The sequence below is a fragment of the Rhinoraja longicauda genome, chromosome 2, assembly GCF_053455715.1.
Source record: "Rhinoraja longicauda isolate Sanriku21f chromosome 2, sRhiLon1.1, whole genome shotgun sequence".
In the NCBI taxonomy this organism is placed as follows: domain Eukaryota; kingdom Metazoa; phylum Chordata; class Chondrichthyes; order Rajiformes; family Arhynchobatidae; genus Rhinoraja; species Rhinoraja longicauda.
This window is the reverse complement of record NC_135954.1, coordinates 58,949,029-58,970,251: the sequence shown is the minus strand read 5'-3', so window position 1 is coordinate 58,970,251 and position 21,223 is coordinate 58,949,029. Positions and strand designations below refer to the sequence as shown.

The following is a 21,223-nucleotide window of genomic DNA, read 5'->3' as shown; positions in this document are numbered from 1 at the left end:
CTGCATGAGGTAAGTCAGGTTGTTGAATGTAAGAACATGGGTATCCTAATCATTCTCCAAAAAACAAATATAAATTGTGATGTATATGTAATATAAATGCCAGTGCCCCCTTGAGGCCAAGAGCAGAAGCTGGCCAATGGGCTTGGGCCTCGTGACTGAGGTCAGGTGACCTTCTAGAAGTTTCCTGGTGAAGGATCATTAATAAAATCTTCTTACAAGATGTTGGCCATGTATTCATTGTGCTAGCCACAACAGGGTCTTACAGTGGACATCACATGGTGTCAGAAGAAAAAAGCAACTAAAGAAAAGAATGTCTGGATTCAAGCCACCGGGACCACTCTCCATGCAAGGGAACTTGGCCAAGAATTATAAGGACTGGATTAAGGGCATTCCAGCTGTACGAGGTGGCAACAGAATTGACGAGTAAGCCAGATAAGATTTGGTGTGCAACATTCCTCCCATTCAGTTATGGACACACATATACACACACACATACATTCTGTGGCATCGTCTTTGCAGAAGCAGCCAAATGAAATCAAAGGCTATTATAATAAATCCAGCTAAGCCCTTGACATAGTTCATAAAGTCTAGAGACCGGCTGGGGCATATGCTTTATCTTGTAAAAGTTTAGTACAACATCCTTGTCCCTGTTTTGACAAATCTCATATATACTTTCAACAATGGTCCTGCAATCTTAAAAAAACTTGAACATTTGTGCCTCTTGGTCTTTCTGTTCCTGCCATGACTTTATAACTGTACTTTTAAGCCATGTTCCTTTTCCTCTTAATATATTTTGATTGAAGAATGATATTCCACTGCATGGCAAAAAATCAATAATAATTAATTTGCTCTTCATTCTGTTTTAGGAATATTTTCCAAATTAAGAACTAAACTTAGATCATTAAGATGCAGAGAGTAGAGGCAGGCGGAATTCTAGACAGGCAATCTATCAAGGTTACATGTATTTCTTCTCTTGCATTAAATAAGGAGCTTTTGTTGACTTGTTGTGGTAAACTGGGATGTACAAAGTGGTCCAATCTCCGTACAGCACGGACATTGCGCAAACGAACATTCACAGGAAGGAGATTGAACTTAGGCACATCAAATTCTGTGCCATTCTAATTTATATACTTACAGGTGAGTTGTCTTCCAAATGGGACAAGTACACGTGAGGGATCTGAAGCTATCAACAAACTATTCCCCAAATTTTCTAATGTTTCATAATGAATGATATAAAGTCAATGATTAAAAATTATTAAAAACTGTATATGCTGGAAATCTGAAATAAAAACAATAAGATGTTAGCAAACCTCAATAAATCAGCACCTGTGGAAAGAGAAACAGTTAACATTTCAAATCAGGGACCTTTCATCAGAACTGATAGGGTAAAAACATGATAAATTCTGAAGAAGGGCTGCAGACCTGAAATGTGAACCCTTCCTCTTTCTGTCTATTTCTTTAGAAGATTGAGGAGATTCAATATGTCACCAAATTGTCTATTGAACTTCTACAGGTGCATGGTTGAGAGCATATTGCCTGGTTGCATTGTGGCCTGGTTCGGTAACTTGAATGCCCAGGAATGCAAGAGGTTGCAGTTAACATTGTCCAGTCCATGTACTGAAGAAGGGTCTCGACCCGAAACACCACCTATTCCTTTTCTCCAAAGATGCTGCCTGACCTGCTGAGTTACTTCAGCATTTTGTGTCTGTTGCTCGGTACATCACAGATTCTGATCTCCCCACCATCGAACAGAGCCACGGGAGCAAATAGTGTCAAAGACATGCACTACCCTGGCCATGCTCACATCTCGCTACGACCATCGGGAAGAAAGTACAGGTGCCTGAAAACTCTGACTTCCTGGTTCATGAACAGCCTTTTCCCATCAATCATCTCACAATACTAACCCCTTCCTCAGCAACTATGATCAACTATGAACATTGTTTTAGTTGCACGATAGTCTTTGATTTTGCACTATTATGGTTTGATCAGGTGATATCATGAAGGTATCAATGGGCTCCATTAATGTTATTGGCTCTGCTCTTCATCTCAATTAGTTCCCATTTTTCCACTTTTCACAATGCCCATCTTGATCCTTTTATCTTCATATTTTATTTTAATCTGTCTGTGGTCTTTATTTCTGCCTTTCCACCTTCCTTTCGTAAACTGTGAATTACTCTGAGCAGTCAGCAGGTATTTAAAGTTATAGAATTTGTCCCCTGTTGAGGGAATTATTAATCACTATTTCTGTACATTATTCAGAAATAATTCATGGATAATCTGAAAACAGTAAGTGAAAAGAAAAATCATACAAATACAATCACAAAACCTTCAAGGTATTTTTCTTGAGGACCTAACTCAACATTACAGCTTTTTGTGAAACCGCAAATACCAATTCTTACCTCGTGTAGTATTAGCTGACGGATATCTTCGTTATGATTAATTTCGCTTAAGTGAGGAAGCCTTCATTTTAGCACCAGGCTTGCAAGAACAAGTGGCTCTTTCTCTGTAGCTCATCGTTCATCACTGGCTCTGGCTGGTAGCAACCCCCCTCAGTACTCTCCTGCTCTGCAGCTCCTTAATGCAGCTGCCTTTGAAATAATTTGCAATCCTTTGACAATCAAATTGACTTTCTATGACAAGGGTTCCCTGAAGTAAAGACCAGTCAGAATGAGCTATTTTTTTAATGTTGGAGTGAGAGTGGAAGGGGCTGGGTTGTTGGCAGAGGGGAGAGGTGGATTTCAGTTTTGTTAATTAGTGAAAAGTTAGGGTGCAAACTACATTCAGAACTGCACGGAACACAGCCACTGGTAATAAAAAGGCAGACTGATGGGAAAAAACAGTGCCTTAGGAGAACAGAAGGAACAAAAGAGCCTATTTAATGTTGAAGTATTTGCAAGTCAAGTGAAGGAAACATCCGTTGGTTTGATTCTTTCATCTAAAGACATAAAGATGAGGAAAAAGAGAAAAAAAAATCAGACCTGCCAACCCTGTCACGTTGTCAAACATTTATCACAAGTGTGTTCTAATTTTCCAACCATCTTGTTTCAAAGTCCTTTCATTATTTGCCATTCAGTGCAGAAGTCACATCATAGCGAAATAACGTGAGTTACTCCAGTGTTTCATTAGTTGTCAATACAACAAAAGAGCTATTATGTCTAACTGATCTTTATGAATAAAACAGTGTTTTGAAAAGCTTAACATTTTGGAAAGAAATTGCTTTTAAGATTTGAAATATTGATTTTCTCACAATTTTGTCCAAAAAAAACGGTACCCTCTGAACTGTAAGGCAGTACAATTCTCCTTTCCAGAATGATGGGCCTTCTATCCTTATAGTAATTTAAACTACACAAAACAGTAATTTAGAGTGTCAGACAAGTCAAAACACAGATAATGACCTCTAAATTGCAGTGCAATCAAACAGTGACAGTTGGTCAAAGGCTATAATTTTGGCAGCTCTTTATTTTTCAAATATTTTCCTTTAAATAATTTATCCAATTTTGTTGGCTCTCTCCTTCATTCCTCCAATCTTGCTTTCATGCCAGTAGTTTTGTGATCTGGGCAATCAGTCTCCACACGTCTGATTGAATAAACAGAATGGGTTACCTCCCTTTGTTCCCTCAATCACCGCCTCTATTAAAATCTCTACACCACTTCCCCGCCCTCATACAGTGTGGATGGCTGCCCTTCTGCCCTGGAGGCCTGCCTTTCTTTACAGTGGATGCAAACTAATAATTGTCAGAACAAATTGAATGAGCTTTTCGTAGCCTTCCCTTGTCACCATGAAATTGGAAAGATCCCAGGAACAAGACCAACCATGGAGACACAATAAACCGTGGATGTTGGAATCTTGATTGAAACACAAAGTGCTGGAGCAACTCAGCAGGTCGGGCAGCATTACTGGAGGACATGCACGGATGACTTGTCTAGCCGTGTCCTCCAGGAATACTGCCTGACCTGCTCAGCACTTTGTGTTTTAAACGATCAACCATTCTGTAACTACAATATGGCATGGAAATGATGTCTAATAAAGGAAAGTATTGTTTTATTATCTTCATGAACGCCCCATCTATTACTCAGGATCTATGGCCGAATACTCCAAGATCCCTTTGCTTGCTTGCCGAATACTCCAAGATCCCTTGTATGCTCCCTTGTCTTGTTGGACCTTCTCAAATGCATTACTTCACACTTTATCACAGACATACTTGAACTTTATACTGTTTTAAATCTGTTTCTAATTTTGTTTCACTGGGTTGTATAAATTTATACTGATTAGCTAATGAATTTATTGCATCGTATGGAAGGCGCATTCCCAATCTCATTGTACCCCTGTACAATGACAATAAAGATATATTGTATTGTATTGTATTGTAAATATAAGTTGCCATTTTTTGGTCCAGCAAACCTCCTACAATTTTGTCAACTGCACACCTTATTACATAATCTGCAAACTAATTTTTAATACTGCCCCTGATTTTTAATTTAAATCATTAACATATATGAACAGCAAAGGGACCATGTGCAACAAGGGACCTGTGGAACCCTGTTGGCCACTGCTTTCTAGCCTAAAAAAATACACCCATCAACCATTTCCCTTTGCATTCTGCCATTGAGCCAATTTCAGATCCAATTTGCCACTCCTCTTCCTATTTCATGGGCTTTTCTTTTTTGATCAGACTGCCATGTGGAGCTTTGGAGAAATCCATATGGTTAAATGTACTGCTTTCCTTAACATTTCATGTTTCCTCCTCAAATTCTGGTTAATCAGATAACAAATTCATGTTGACTGCTCCTGATTTTCGAAATGAAGGTATTGCCAGGTTATCCATCCAGTCCCACTCTCCATCATTTGCCATAGTTAGCAAATTTGTTTTCATCCTCAAATATTTACTCAATTTCATTCTGTCAGTTGCAACTGGACTTGTGTGCATCACACTTTCAGACCCTGCATTCCAGATCGCAGCTCTTTGCTGTGTAAAACCAGTTAATCCTCCTGTCACCACTGGCTTTACCAATACAAATCTGTGACCTCCAGTTCTCAACGTCTCTGCTAATGGGAATAGCGAGTCTCCATCCACCCTCCAAAAACCTAACATGATCCTGTCATCAATAACAAATCTGCTTGCAACCTTCCCTGATCCAAAGAGAACCCTTCAGATTATTTAGCTTATCATTGTAAATAAAATCTTAAATCCTTGGAACTGTCCTAGTAAATCTTCCCTAAGGTATCACAAACGTAACTCAGCGGGCCAGGCAGCATCTCTGGAGAGAAGGAATGGGTGACGTTTCGGGTCGAGACCCTTCTTCAGACTGATGTCATGGGGGGGCGGGGTAGACGGAAGAATTGGGAGTAGGGGATAGACTTTTTGCAGGAGACAGAGTGGGAAGAAGTGTAATCAAGATAGCTGTGGGAGTCAGTGAGTTTGTAGTAGATGACGGTCACCAGTCTGTTTCCTGTGATGGAGATGGTGAGATCCAGAAACGGTAGGGAGATGTCGGAGATGGTCCAAGTATATTTAAGAGCAGGATGGAAATTAGTGACTTTGACTCTCCTTTGACTCCTCCCACTTCCTCCAAACCCGAGGCGTAGCTATCGGCACTCGCAAGGGCCCTAGCTACGCTTGCCTCTTTGTCGGGTACGTCGAACAATCACTGTTCCAGACGTACACTGGCCACATCCCCGAACTCTACCTCCGCTACATTGACGACTGCATTGGTGCTACCTCTTGTACCCATGCAGAACTCACTAACTTCATACATTTCACCACTAATTTCCATCCTGCTCTTAAATATACTTGGACCATCTCCCTACCGTTTCTGGATCTCACCATCTCCATCACAGGAGATGGTCCAAGTATATTTGCAGTATAATGTGGATAAATGCGAGGTTATCCACTTTGAAGGCATGAACGGGAAGGCAGATTATTACCTGAAAGGTGTCAGGTTAGGAAAAGGGGAACTACAATGAGACCTGGGTGTCCTCATACATCAGTCACTAAAAGTAAGCATACTGGGACAGCAGGCAGTGAAGAAAGTTAATGGCATGTTGGCCTTCATAACGAGAGGATTTGAGTATAGGAGCAAAGAGGTCCTTCTGTAGTTGTACAGGGCCCTCGTATGACCACACTGGAGTATTGTGTGCAGTTTTGATCTCCTAATTTGAGGAAGGACATTCTTGCTATTGAGGGAGTGCAATGTAGGTTCACAAGGTTAATTTCCTGGATGGCGGGACTGTCATATGAAGAAAGAATGGAGTGACTGGGCTTGTATTCACTGGAATTTAGAAGGATGAAAGGGAATCTAATAGAAACGTATAAAATTATTTAGGGATCGAACATGCTAGTTGCAGGAAACATGTTCCCGATGTTGGGGGAGTCCTGAACCAGGGGTCACAGTTTAAGAATAAGGGGTAAGCCATTTAAAACTGAGGAGGAATAACTTTTTCACACAGTTATGAATTTGTGGAATTCTCTGCCTCAGAAGGCAGTGGAGGCCGATTCACTGGATGCATTCAAAAGAATTAGATAGAGCTCTTGGAGCTAGGGGAATTAAGGGGTATGGGGAGAAGGCAGGAGCGGGGTACTGATTGTGGATGATCAGCCATGATCATATTGAATGGCGGTGCTGGCTCGAAGGGCCAACTGGTCTACTCCTGGACCAATTGTCTATGTATAACCGGAGCACCCTGAGAAAACTCCTGCTGTCACAGGGAAAACGTACAAATTCCATACAGACAGTACCTGTAGTCAGGATCAAAATTGGGTCTCTAGCACTATAAGGCAGCAACTCTACTGCTGCGCCACTGTTAAGAACATGGAACATAGAACGGATGCAGTAGAAGGACAGGCACTTTGGCCCACGATGTCTGTGCTGAACATGACCAATCATATCTACCTGAATTTAATCCATTCCCTACATATCCATGTGCCTATTCAAAGGTATCTTAAATGCCACTATTGTATCTGCCTCGCCACCAAGAGATCACCTCGATCCACTTGAAAGCACAGAATGGCCTTCTGCTTGACATCTCAAAGAGACCATCTTCATAGAGTCATATAGCATGGAAAAAGGCCCTTCAGCCCAACTCAACGATGTCCACCAAGGTACCATATCTAAGCTAGTCCCATTTACCTGCCTTTGAACATATCCCTATCATCCTTTCTTATCCATGCACCGGCCCATATGTCATAAATATTGTTATAGTACCTGCCTCAACAACTACTTCTGGCAGCTTGCTCCATATATCCATCTCACTGTATGAAAGGTTGCCCTTTGGGTTCCTATTGAACCTTTCCCTTATCACCTTAAACCTATGCCCTCTAGTTCTTGATTCCCCTGCTCTGGGGAGAAGTATCAGTACTGCATTTTTCACTGGAGTGATAGCCAAGCTTTTTGGCGCAAGTCCCAAAGCCTTATTATTCAAAGAGTGCTGCCAACTAAACCCCAGCTGATGCACGAGTCTACTTGATCATTTTTGAACCAATTTGAAATTTAAGCCGAGGCACGAAAACCTGTATAGAATTGGCTATAATCATGTATTATTAATTTGTTGGCATTTTTTGATATTTCAGCTGGGTTAAGATTTGGGTAAATCTGCTGCTGTAGTTCCTGAAATGGATCATAAAGAAGCAGCAGATGAAGATTAGATGGTTTCTTGAAACGACCATTGACATATGCTTTCATTTGACACCAAATACTGGCAATAATACAGACAACTTAGTAGCAAGTTGGTCATTATACACCAGTGTGTCACTTTCTCCTCCAAGGAAGCAAATTTTGAATGGTTGTGATTTTTCATATTGAAAGCAATTCCTTTTCAAAGTAACATTCTCTAACACCCAAATAATGGCTCAAATTAATTTGTTTTCTTAGGAGGGTGATGTTTCTGATCTTCTCACATGGGCCTGGCATGGGTAGGTACTTGATGGTCAGCATGGAGCTGAGAATTGGCTGAAGGGCCAGTTTCTGTGCTGTATTACTGAGTCTATAACTTTCTGAGGTACATAATGGTCAGCATAGGCATGGTTGACTATAGTAACCGTTTCTCTGCTGCATGTGTCCATGCTTCTTGGCCCTGCTGATCTTAGACTTTACTTTATATACGGAGGGAAAAGATGAAACTCTGGCCCATGGAGGGCCAGGAATTTGGGGTGCCATTGAGTTCTACTCGGAAGCTGATCTATTCCAGGTTCTTACAATATGTCAGTGAATGTTTACCCTGCCATAACTTTCTATCCATAAAACAACTGTCAGCTGTAGAAGTCTGCCTGAGGGGATTCCTGGGTTAGGAAAAAATCCATTAATCTCACATTTACAATCATCAATCAAATTAATGTCTTTTAATGGGAGAGAGTTCTACACATCTACCCAAAATCCTTCCAGAATGGTTGTTCAAGGTTTGTTTACCCTTTTCTTCTGCTGAAGAGCCCAATGGCAGAAATAGATCCTTTCTCTCTCTTCCACTGATTTTTCCCATATCCCAATAGACTCATTGAAAAGCATATTTTAACCTATTACATTCCAAGTGCAAACATCGTTAATATACCTGTAAAAACTCCAATTCAACAATTTGGGGGGCCTGTTAAGATTCAGTGGGATCTGCACAGTGCACCTTTCAGCAGTGAATATCTCAACACCTCATATTTAAAGCAAAGAAATGTGAGTCAAATATTAATTGTCATTTGCACAAGAATGGTGAGGTACATGTGCAACAAACATCTTGCTTGCAACCCTTGACAATTTTTAGGCTCTGATGATTCTCGGTCCGTCACTTTCTGACTTCCTTACCATCGAAGGGATATCGGGAGGTGCTGACTCAAAGGCAGCTAATATCATCGAAAACCCACATCACTCTGACTACACTCTTATCTTGCTACTAACATTTGGGGAGAAGGCACAGTAGCCTTAAAACCATGACCTCCAGGTTAAGGAACAGCTTCTTCCCAACAACTACCAGGCCCTTGAACACTAAGCAACACTAACCACTACTTCAGTGACTATGGACTTTGCTTTGGTTGTACTACAGACTTCGGTTTTGCACTATTATGATCCAATTACTTATTATTAATAATTAATTTATTGTACTATTGATTATTGTATATCTATGTCTAAGGATAGCGGAGTCAGGGGGTATGGGGAGAAGGCAGGAACGGGGTACTGATTGAGAATGATCAGCCATGATCACATTGAATGGCGGTGCTGGCTCGAAGGGCCGAATGGCCTCCTCCTACACCTATTGTCTGTTATTGTATTAATGGCCCTGTTAAGTTGCAGCAAGTAGCATTTCATTGTTCGGTTGCTGGTACATATGACAATTAAACACAATTAAAGTCCCATCTGTCTCCACGAGTTAATTTATGTTTCCCCTCAAGGTGGTGACTATCTTGCCAATGGTGGCGCCACCCAGTGTTCGGTGCCCACCTCTCTGAAATCAGAAAGGTTTAAGAAAATGTTCCCTGGGTATGATATTAAGGGCAAGAGGAAATGAGGAAGATGCACAAGAGTCAGAAAAATGTGGGGTCCAAGGCATTAGCAGGCTGGAGGAGTTGGTTGGAGAAGGGTGGTGGGATGCAAAAGGACAGGATTAAATGGGCAGAAGTGTTTTTTTAAATTGGAGCCATTAAGAGAACAGGAGCCACTGAAGGTCAGTAAGAAAGCTGTGATGGGTAAACCAAACCGGATATGAGATTAGGATTCAGATACGAGTGGTTTGGATGAACTGACTTGTATGAACACAGGTTGGCAATGGAGTCCTCCAAACAGGGAGATCCAGAGGTGGCCAAGGCACAGGTGGTCCTGCTAGTTCAGCTTAAAGTTCACTCCTTAAGGTATAGAGATGAGTATGTTTGGCACAGGCGATTTAGATATCCACCAGCCAGGCAGGCTGGACTGCATCAAGCACCACCCAGCGTAGAATGGAGGAGCATCTGACATCAGAACAGGATTAGATCCAATGGTTCCTTAAGCCGGTTCTGCAGCTCAATAAAATTATAACCACTGAGCTAACTCAACTCCAGTTCCCCAGCCAATTCACCCCAATAATCAATTATTATGTCTTAGATCTCAGATTTCACATGATTTCAGTCTGAAATATATTCATTGATACAGCACTCTGTGATCGAAACTTTCAAAGACTCACAACCAGCCTGAAGAAGAGTCTCTGCATTCCACTGTGAAATGGCCAGCTACCATAACTCCTACTGTACCTTCCTGTCCAACAGGGAGTTGAATCCTTGACCATTTGGCTGAGTGTTCAGAGTGTGACCATTCCAGTCTTGGACAATGCAGATCATCAATCTGCCTTCAGCTGTAGTATTAAGGACAATGATTATCAAGGTCTGATGAAGGGTCTCGACCTGAAAAGTCATCTATTCCTTTACTGCAGAGATGCTGCCTGACCCGCTGAGTTACTCCAGCATTTTGCGTCTATCTTTGGTATTAAGGACAATTCCTGGCTCCTCACTTCAAGGGTGGTTGCTGAGAGTTAATTAGGGTGTTACCAGGGGTAAATCATTGTGATTGCACGGAGAGGTTAGAATACTTGGAACAGGTCTTCCTTGTAGTACAATGATTAAGAAGTGACTTGATAGACGATTTCAAGATAGTGAATGACTTTGAAAGAGAAAGAAATATCATCTGGGTCAAAAATGGCAGGTCATAAATTTTAAATCATTGGCAAAAGATACAGAGACAGGAAATATCTTTGCTCAGCGAGTTGTCACGGTGTTCAGTGCTCTATGTGGAAAGCTCTGCATGTAGCTCATACTGTAAATGATTTAAAGTGAGAGCTCGGCAAGTGCTCGAGGAACTCACAGGATTATGGACAAAAAATGGTTGTAAACAGCTATCAAGGCTTCCTCCTGTGTTGCAGTTTTCCTTCACTCCAAAATGCAGCTGGAGACAAAGCCCCTCCCCCCCTCCTCCTCCCACTGCCCTCTCTCCCTCTCTCACTGTCATCATGTAGAGGGATCAGCTATACTGCACACATCAAGATTTCTGCTCAGTGCATCTTGTCTGCAAAACATGCTTTTCCTGCTCTTGGGTAGGAATCAGAGCAGGTCATTTAACAATGAGCCCTCTCACACGTGGCCTGCTTGAATATGGGTGCCCTCATGCTTATTGGGTTGTTTTTTTATTCAGGCCAACACCCCTGACAATTAATTAGCATCAGTGGCCTTTTTTACATGTACAATATTAAGGACCATTACAATGTGTGAGCCTGCAATTGATCAGGCACAGCACATACGGTACACTAATTGTTTGCCCAGCCCCCCTCCCCATTCACTCTCATTTATGATCTTTCTCAAAAACGTAACTTTATTCTGATAGATTTTGCTGCGATTGACCCAATTGTGTGATTTCAAAAATCAAAGAATCTTCGGGTGTCTTCCACATTAGAAGCATGTGGCATATTCAGGTCAACATGGATCCACAGGTAGGAAAAATCTTGCCTTGGGCTCTGTTGCCATGGAGAGTGGATAGATGTTTGGAGAGCAGATGGAGAAATATATCTTGAAGGTATTTATTCACAAAATGCTGGAGTAACTCAACAGGTCAGGCAGCATCTCAGGAGAGAAGGAATGGGCGACGTTTCGGGTCGAGACCCTTCTTCAGACTGATGTCAGGGGGGCTGGACAAAGGAAGGATATAGGTGGAGACAGGAAGATAGAGGGAGATCTGGGAAGGGGGAGGGGAAGAGAGGGACAGAGGAACTATCTAAAGTTGGAGAAGTCAATGTTAATGAAGAGATGAACAGAAGCACGCACAGAAATTCGTGTCATGACAAGAAACAATCTTTGTGCAGAGATTTTTGTTTTCTAGGCCAGGTATGCCATTGATCTCAAATTTTGTCTTCTCACAAACTACTATTCTTAGTTGATTCCACTAATTCACAAAAAACTGAGGTAAAGCTAATGAGTTCACAGTTGTGACTGATATGTTGCTCATTCCAGGGGTCAACAATGACTTGCTGATGTTTTTTTTGGAAGCAGTTTTATCTGCTCATTGACTTTCTAATTGCATAAGGCAAATTGTGCAGCTTCCACTCATACAGTACATCAGCCAGTGAAGCATCGGGATTGACTAGAGGGTTCAGCGGCATCCAAAAGAGTCAGTCTGGAACCTAAATCCCTTGTATATAACAAAGAAGAATAGATCAGATATTATTGCTCCTGACACCAGGGAAACCTCAGTCTGTTTCAAATAGTGATGGAATCATTCACGCCCAGTTGAATAGGCAGGAGTGTACTGAAAGCAATTCTCAATATGAAGCCTGTCAGCACAAATGGATGCTTTCCGATTCCAGCATGTGAAAGTCTTTCTCAGCTTTAGTGCTTCTTTCATGTGTGCAGATTTAATGCATCATGTGGACAATGTGTTAACAACAGAGCTCCCTCTGTCCAAGACAATAAATAAAGTTTAAACAAATAATTTAGCAAGGCTAACACAAAGCATGGACCCTAGATTCTACAGCAGTTTACTCCGCTGTGCTGTCAAAGACTGAAACAGAGTGTTAACATTGTTAGCCAGCAATACTGAGAGATTTGCATTAAAATAGAACCAGTAATGTCACTTTTTCAGGACTTTTCAAAGTACTCTAAACATAAAGTACATAAGATGTAATTTTGATGTGTGGTCCCAGTTGGAATATTGGTAACCTCGCAGCATTTTCCTTTCACAACGTTGATGTGGTAATGACCAGATTCAAGTCCTCCCGGAGCTATGGCAGGGTTTCATTGCTGACAAACATTTGTACCTCAAGCACTTAGCAGGTAGCAAATCCATCCATGGACTGAGTTCCCACGTCAGAAGTTGCCTATAGCAGCTGGCAAATCCATCCTGCTTGACTCCCAAATACATGTTTGCATGCAATCTAGACACAAAATGCTGGAGTAACGCAGTGGGACAGGCAGCATTTCCTGGAGTGAAGGAATGTTTGACGTTTCGGGTCAAGACCCTTCTTCAGACTGAGTGTCAGGTGAGAGAGAAACTAGAGATATGGAAGGTCAGGTGTGAAAACGAAAGATCAACAAACGACAGCAGGTGATGATCAAGGATATGTAGAATGGTTCATTGTTGGCTGAGGGGAAGGTGACGCGTGTACGACAGTACATGTGGCAGTTCATAAACTGAGGAAGGCCTGCGGAGTGATTGAATGATGATGTCTGTGGGATAAATATCAGCCAGGTTAACTTACTTGGAAAATCTCTTCTGCCAAACACCTTGGCAAATAGATGGGTCTTTGGTTTTACATTACGTTTGAATGATAGCTCCTCTACCATCCCAGCACTCCCTCAGAATAGCCATCCAATCTTCGTGCTCTTGTGTCTGGAATGGACCCACAACGTAACTGGTCAGAGGCCCTACCTGAGCTATGTGCAAAAAGAATGCAGGTGCATTGTTTTATTCTGATTAGATCACATCAATTCTTGTCAAAATTAGCTTCATGTGTTTACTGATCTGGGGCTAACTGGAATGACCAACTCTGAAAGATCTACCAGTCTGGAACTGTTAACATTTTTACCTCTTATTGCACAATTTTTCTTTACAGTTCAATTTTTTTGGAAAAAAATCCTTAAATCTATAATTCTCAATGAATATAATGGTATTCACATATCACCATCTCGTGTTGGACCCCGGGGCAAGAAGATGGTAAGATGTGTGGCACAATTTTATGTCAACGTTGCTGCAAATTTAGTAAGTGAATCTTTCTGTCCTTCATGGCGTTTCTAGTAATTGTGTCTGAAGAGCGATCTCTGGTTATTATTGTTTCTCTTGTTAACTAGTTCAAGCAGAACCTTCATTCTCAATCAATTCTTGTGTCCAAGTTTTAAATATAAATGAGAGATTGGCAAAGAGCGTTCTGAAATGTCTCCCTAATTAGTGTTTAAATATTCAAATCGAGTTCCATAGATCCATCAGATTGTGCTCCAGGGCGAACATCAACCTCGAAATGTCAGCATTTGAAACTGACACCGGGAAGTATCAACCCATTTGAATTTCTGACAGATTATATTAGTTTGCATCATAAACAATAATTGTCCAGAGGAATGAAACATTGGCTCCTGTAACAGGTGTGTTCATGCCACCTTTGAATATTCATCACTTCATATTTACATTGAATTAAATTTACAGAAAGTAGCTTTGGCCACATTCTGTCAATATAGATTAGGGATTTTTATTGCTACGTTAATATTAGGGGGTATTGATAGTAGAAATGTTCTTAAACAACCATCTGTAATATGCAATGATTTTATCAGCACTTCTGTGTGTCTTCCTTTTGGGCAATAAATGTCTCAGGACAAATCTTTCTTGGCAACTTCACCCGGTAAGTGGTGGACAAGCAGGGGAATAGCCTTTCGTCCAGCTGCCTACACCTTCTGTGATTTTCCATCAGAAGGAATAGTGGTTGATAAATTCATTTTCACAAAGGATGTTTGGGCCTATCTGCATGAAGTACTAGAAGTGAGATTTTCAAACAAATATCAGTTGTGTTTATTTTAATCAATAATATCATGGCAGGAGCTAGGAAAGCTGGTATGTATCTGGTCATGTATTCTTGAAATGCTTGGAGGATTCATGATTAATATTATTCCCTACAGTTTGTAACGCTAATATTTCCACTGCTTGTGAGTCAAAGAGAAAAGCAAAAAGTTTAAAAGTTGCCTGTATAAGGAATCCATAACTGAAAGAGTCAAAGGCTGCAGCAGACGGATTCCACTACAATGCACCTTCAAAATGAGGTCAACCTATTTGCTCGGCTCCATTGGGTGTCATTGCGGCCCAGCGGTTTGTACTCTTGCTTCTGAGTCAGAGGATCCCAGGTTTCTTCTGGCGATCTGAGAGCAAGAATCCAGTCAGATGCACTGTCAAAGATTGCCTCCTGTGGTGAGATGCTAAACTAAGGTCCTATCCATCCCTTGGTTATAAATAAAAGATTCTGATTCAATATTATAAGCTTGAGCTGTGAAATTCTCTTTGGTCAACATTTATCCCTCATTCAACATTATTGAAATAGGGTTGCAGTGCAAAAAACCCCATAAAAACATGTCGGTACTTTGTAATCTTTGATGTCAATGGAATAGTTCATAAATTCATAAGTTCTAGGAGCATAAGTAGGCCACTCGCCCATTAAGTCTACTCTGCCATTCTATCATGGCTGATCTATCGTTCCCTCTTGACCCCATTCTCCTGCCTACTCCCCATAATCACTGACATAATATTACGAATCAAGAATCTGTCAGTCTCCATGAATTTGGAAGGCATAGTGCAACACCCAGCCGCTTCTCTATTGTTATCACATTGCAGTTTGTGGCAACTTGATGCTACTACCTTTCCTGTGTGACATGAGACAATGAAATTATGGTTTTCACCTCCATAGGTTTTCTGCTCCCTAGTCCTGCAGCTCCCCAAAACTTTCTCTATCCTTTCAACATCCCTTTGAACTCTCCAATGAGCCATCTCTGCCTCTCCCAACCCACAATGGAGGCCAACAGTCAGCTTTCAGCCACCTTGATCCCATATGGTTAAAGGAAAATGCTGAAATGATCACATGGATGGAACAAATAAATCAAGAAAGAGCATCAATGCACCTTTATTATAAGTTTCAGGCTGGAACTTGTTTACTTAGACTTTGACAGTCAGGCAACAAACAGTAAACGGGGGTCATTGTGTTGATGCTGCAGTAATTACAAAGTTAGCTTTGCCACATTGATTTGCAAAAGCTCTTGGTTAATATTCTATGGGGATGATGGTTAGCATGGCCATGTTACCCACCAATTCATTACTACATATATTTTAGAATAACCCATCTTCCTTGATTTAAAACCAATAATAAGATATCAGACTTCAGGAGGCATGGTGAACTACCTGCCCCAATCATCATTAATGGTGCTGAATGAAAATGGTTGGGAGCTTCAAGATCCTTGGCATTAATATTACCAGGATTCTCGGCCCCTTTCTTTATTCCTTGTACACCCACAACTGTTCAGCCATGGACAAATCTAATTCAATTTTCAAATTTGCAGACGACACCACCATTGTGGGCCGGATATAAAATAGTGATGAAACTGAGTACAGGAAGGAGATTGAGAGCCTCGTGTCAAGACAACAACCTTTCTCTCAATGTCAGCAAGACAAAGGAGATTGTGATCGACCTCAGGAAGCAAAGCGGTACACATACCCCAGTTGCATTAATGGTGCCGGAAGAAGAGATGGTCGAAAACTACAAATTCCTCGGAGTCAATATCACCAACAACTTCTCCTAGACCACGCATATTGAAGCAATGACCAAGAAGACACACCAATGCCTCTACTTCCTTGGAAGGCTTAAGAAGTTTGGCATGTCCTTATCTCACCAACCTAGAGATGTACCATAGAAAGCATTTTATCAGGATGCTTCATAGCTTGGTTTGGGAACAGCTCCATCCAGGATCGTAAGAAATTACAGTGAATTGTGGACTCAGCTCAGTCCATCACTCAAACCAACCTCCCTTCTATTGATTCCATCTATACCTAACGCTGTCTCGGTAAGGCCAGCAGCATAATCAAGGACGAGTCGCACCCATGTGAAGTAGCTTGTGACATTTTACTATATCATAGATGCTGTATAAATGAAAAGAATTATTAGAGCTATGTTTTGGGGTTAGGGGAGGAAGAAAATTTAGAAACTAAATTGGCAGCACAAGGACGCAGTGGTTGAGTCGCTGCCTTACAGCGCCAGAGACCCAGGTTTGATCCTGATTACGGGTGCTGTCTGTACCGAGTTTGTACATTCTTCCTGTGACCGGGTGGGTTTCTTCCGGGTGCTCTGGTTTCCTCCCACACTCCAAAGGATGTGCAGCTTTGTAGGTTAATTAGCTTCAGTAAAATTGTAAATTGTTCCTAGTGTGCAGGATAGTTAATGTATGGGATGATCGCTGGACAGTGAGGGTTCAGTGGGCTGAAGGGCCTGTTTCCACACTGTCTCTAAAGTCTAAATGTGGGAGCTTTAACACTTGTAAGCCCTTTCAGGTTCCATGCATTGGAAGAATGTTGGGTCCATTCCAACTAAGTTTAAAATCTCATTTTCACTATACTCTTGCACCTTTCAAATATTTATTCAGGCAATTTTTGTGCTGACAACATGAATTGATGGCTGTTGGTCAACTGTTGTTAGCTTTCTAGGTTGACAGGTGTTCCAGTAAATTTTTCTCACTAAAAGGGATGATTTTGTGGAATGAAAGACTGTTCCAGGATCACCAATTTCCTGTTAATTAAACGTCCTTCAAAAAGTAATGTTACAGTACATTCACTTACCTGGAAGCATTGCATTAGTTAATCTGTCACCAGCAGCATGGGCTAGCTTATATATTTTAATGTTCCCGTACACATTGACAGCAATGACATTTGAAAGGCCCTTCATTGGCTTTGAGGCACACTGAGCACTATCGTGGAACTCGCTGTACTTTATTTTAATATTATCCGAGCAGTAGGCTGGGGATCTCTGGGTGATGTTTATCATAAACACAGTATGATTTTCATGGATTTTGACAGACCACAAACCAATACCCTCTAATACTGTTATTTTCATTTATGTGACAGTATCCTACTCTAGACCCACCTCAGATCATCTTTAGTCAGAACTTCAATACATTCCGGGCCAGCCTCCATCATTCGACTGTAAAATTGAAGTCATCCAAATACTGGGATATATAATGTCAACAACTGTCCATGATACTTCACAGAAGAATTATCAAACAAAAAATATGATATTAAACCACAAGTTTATTGGGCCGATGAGCAAATCGCGGTTAAAAACATAGTTTCAAGTGAATCTTTTGAGAAAGACAAAGATATAGAGAGGTTTATGAAATTTAAGGGATAGAACCCTGGAGGTTGAAGTTGCAGTGTAAAGCGTGGAGTGATTAAATTCATAAATAAACAAGAGGCAAGAATTGGAGAAACACAGTGATTTCAGAGCACTGGAAGTGAATATAGAGATTGGGAAGGAACAATGTGATGGAAAGATAGAAAGAGGAACACGAGAATTTTAGATTATAGGTGCTGGTTAATTGGTCTGAAGAAGGGTCTCAACCCAAACCATCACCCATTCCTTCTCTCCAGAAATGCTGCCTGTGCTGCTGAGTTACTCCAGCATTTTGTGTCTACCCTGATTTATGAGAGCCAGTTTCAGTTGTTGATCAGTGTTCAGGAGCTGGTGCAAGTTAGTTTTTGATAATCTTGTGTTTACATTTATATCACAAAATATCTTACAACCAATGGCTCACAGAGCTTGGAAACAGGATACTTTACCAAAGTTAACTAGTACAATTGTTTTCTGAAGGATTTACCATGAGCAGCTGTGATTGTTTTGTTTTTTAAATTGATTTCTATTTATAAGGTAGTATTGAAGTAATCATCTCTGTAGTTGCAGTCCATCTTCTGCAGATGGACCTCTTTGACTGCTCCAGAATAAGTAGTAATTATTTTGTAACCGTATGCCTGAATTAATTCTTGCATCAGTGTTTAATGCAGAACTATTTGGTACAATGTAAAGGTAGCACATGTGGAAAGGTTGCAGCAGGAGCAGTCTGCAAGGCATGCATTTCATTGTCTCTGCGTCTGGGAACAGGCTTGGTTGGAAGCACCTGAGTTTAAAGTCTGTGAAAAGACCTTCGTTAAAATATGCAGAAATTAATTAAAATGAACACAGGATCTCATGGTAGGAATACGTTTAGACACAGCAGGAGGAATGCTCTACTCATTTAAACTGCATAAAGGAGGTTCTAGATGAGGTGGCCAATGCAGAATTCAAAGGCAAGTAGAATGCAAACTTCAATTAAAAACTGATTAAGACGCATTCACAATATTTCACAAAAGTTCGTGGGTGCACTCACAAATTTACTTTTCAATAATGTGTTTTCAAATACTGCATTCAACATTGTATTAAGGTTAATGTTCTAGGTTTTCTTTTTTACAGATGAATTAATTGATTCAGTGGATTTGTTCATTAACGGGTGAGGAGCTTTGAAAGTGAATTAATATTTGGAAAGGCAGCAAAGGATTGAACCCTCGCACATTAGATTTCACTCAGATGTGGAATCAAAATCTAGGATCACTACTTTAAATTTAAATCTCAAGTACTGAAATCGATATCTGCACGGGTCACTAATAAGCCTTGTGTGCTATTTTATAACCTGATTTATTTATCTTTTGTTCATTGCAAAGGTGCATATAGCATTGCGGAGGTGAACACTTATTTCTCTTGAGAATATCATGGCGGTCCTCTGCTTGAACCATTGCATTCCCTGTGATGAAGATGCTCCTTAAGTTCTACTGGGTAGCGCACTAAGGAATTTGATCTGACATTTGTAAAGGAGGAGCAATATAAACCTCAGTTTGGATATTTTTCTCATCTCAAGGAGAATTTGGCAGGCAGTGGTGTCTTCCCACAACAGTCGTTATTGCCTTTCTAAACTCTGCTCTTCATATCTTAACATGTACCAAGTCATGATCACTCATCACTTCCTGCTTAATAACTTGGCTCCGTTCCTGGTTTGTCAACACAATTTTAAACTTATTTTCCTTGTCCTCCTTCCTAACTCTGTAATATCTTCCACTCTAGCACTGTTCAAATTCTATACACTTCAATGATGACCTCTTCCACACCCTTGTTTTTAATCAATCCATCACTAACATCTGTGCCTTCAGATTTCAAAGCTTTGAAATTACTTTCCAAACCTTTCCACCTCTCTACCACTCTCTTTCTCTTCAAAAGAAAATTGTAAATCATGATATTTTTGAACAATCACCTTATGAGCTTAGTGTCAACATCTGTTTGTGAACGCTCTTGTGAAGCAACTACGAATGTTGTTCTACATTAAAATGTAAATTGCTTTTGTTGTCATTCTTGTAGTCGGTGAATGTTGTGGGGTTGGAGGATGCTGCCAAAGAAACTTAAAGCTGCTACAACGCACAATGCAGATGGCACACGTTGCAGGCAACGTGAACTGGTGGTAAAACAGGTCAATATGTAGCCTGGTGAGGCACTTGCTGAATGATTTGGATGTTGGATACTGTGAAGTCTATTGTGTTGTGTTGGTGATGGAGTTTCTGTGCAGTTCACTGCAGAATTGCTCTTGCTGTGACCTCTTGTCAGCAATTGAATGTTTACTTGACGGTGATCCAGTAGATGCTGACGGTGGGAGATTTCACATCGGTAGCACAACTGAGGGTCCAGGAAGGAGGGGGGGGTCAGGCAATCTCTTGCAGGAGACAGTCATTGCCTGACACTTGTGTGGAGTGAATGCTGATTGCTGCTCCTCAACCCTCGCTTGGATATTCTCCAAGTCTTGCTGCAAGTGGCAATGGGTTGCCTCATTATCTAAACAATGAATAATCATCAGCAAGTAGTTGGCGCACTTCTGACCATATGTGATAGTGACACAGCTGTGGAGAGGTATGACAAGAATACATGCCGGAACAATAACATCTTCAGCTCAATGGCCCCCAACAATCGAATCCATCTTTCTTTGTCACAATTATGAGTCCAGCTTTCAGTTAAATCCACCCTACCCCTAAAGCAAGCCTCTTTCCTAACCAATCCTTCTGCAATTCATAAAAGCACAGATTTGTTCATCACAGTATGCCATATAGCCCATACTGTCCATTCCAGAAACTTTTTCCGTTTTTTTAATCTACTCTGAATTAATCTTAATCATGTTTTCATCAAATCTCCTCTGAGAGAGGAGAGGGTCTACTTCACTTCAACAGTTACAACTATCTTCCTTTGTGTAAACATGACCCCAACTATTGTAATGGTTTCTTCTTGGTGCACAATGGCTTCAGTTTTAGCAGGGCTCTATGCTATCACATGATGACATTCAGTTAAATAGAGTCTTGAAATAATGGGCAATTACTCTGAATTCTGGCATCCTGCTATTTGGCCCATCAAAGCAATGATGTAATCCATGTTGGAAAAATCAGACTGAACATCAATGAACAGGTTATTGGTGAGTGAGTGCTTCTTGATGGCATTGTTGATAAAACCTCCCATCATTTTGCTGATGATTGACACAGGGAGATATTCAGCTGATTGATTTGCCTTGTTGTCATCAATAGAGTCTACATGGAAAATTGACCATGCAGTTGGATAGATGCCAGTATTATGAATGTACTGGAACAGTTTAACTAGAGACAAGACCGCTAATGGAGCACAAGGCGCTCGTACAAGTTCTTGCCTGGTCCC

General features: G+C 40.9%; 1 protein-coding gene across 6 annotated transcripts in view; it reads right to left on the bottom strand.

Annotated features, from left to right (window-relative positions):
- The window catches only part of LOC144604801 (cadherin-20-like), a 177,047-nt gene that overhangs the window by 96,498 nt on the left and 59,326 nt on the right, over window positions 1-21,223 (bottom strand). The window contains exon 2 of one of the 6 annotated variants that reach the window (XM_078419478.1): window positions 2,400-2,935. The exons of the other annotated variants lie outside the window; for them this stretch is intronic. The gene's annotated coding sequence lies outside the window, so the exon portion shown is untranslated. The remainder of the gene's footprint in view (window positions 1-2,399; window positions 2,936-21,223) is intronic. 6 annotated transcript variants of the gene reach the window in all.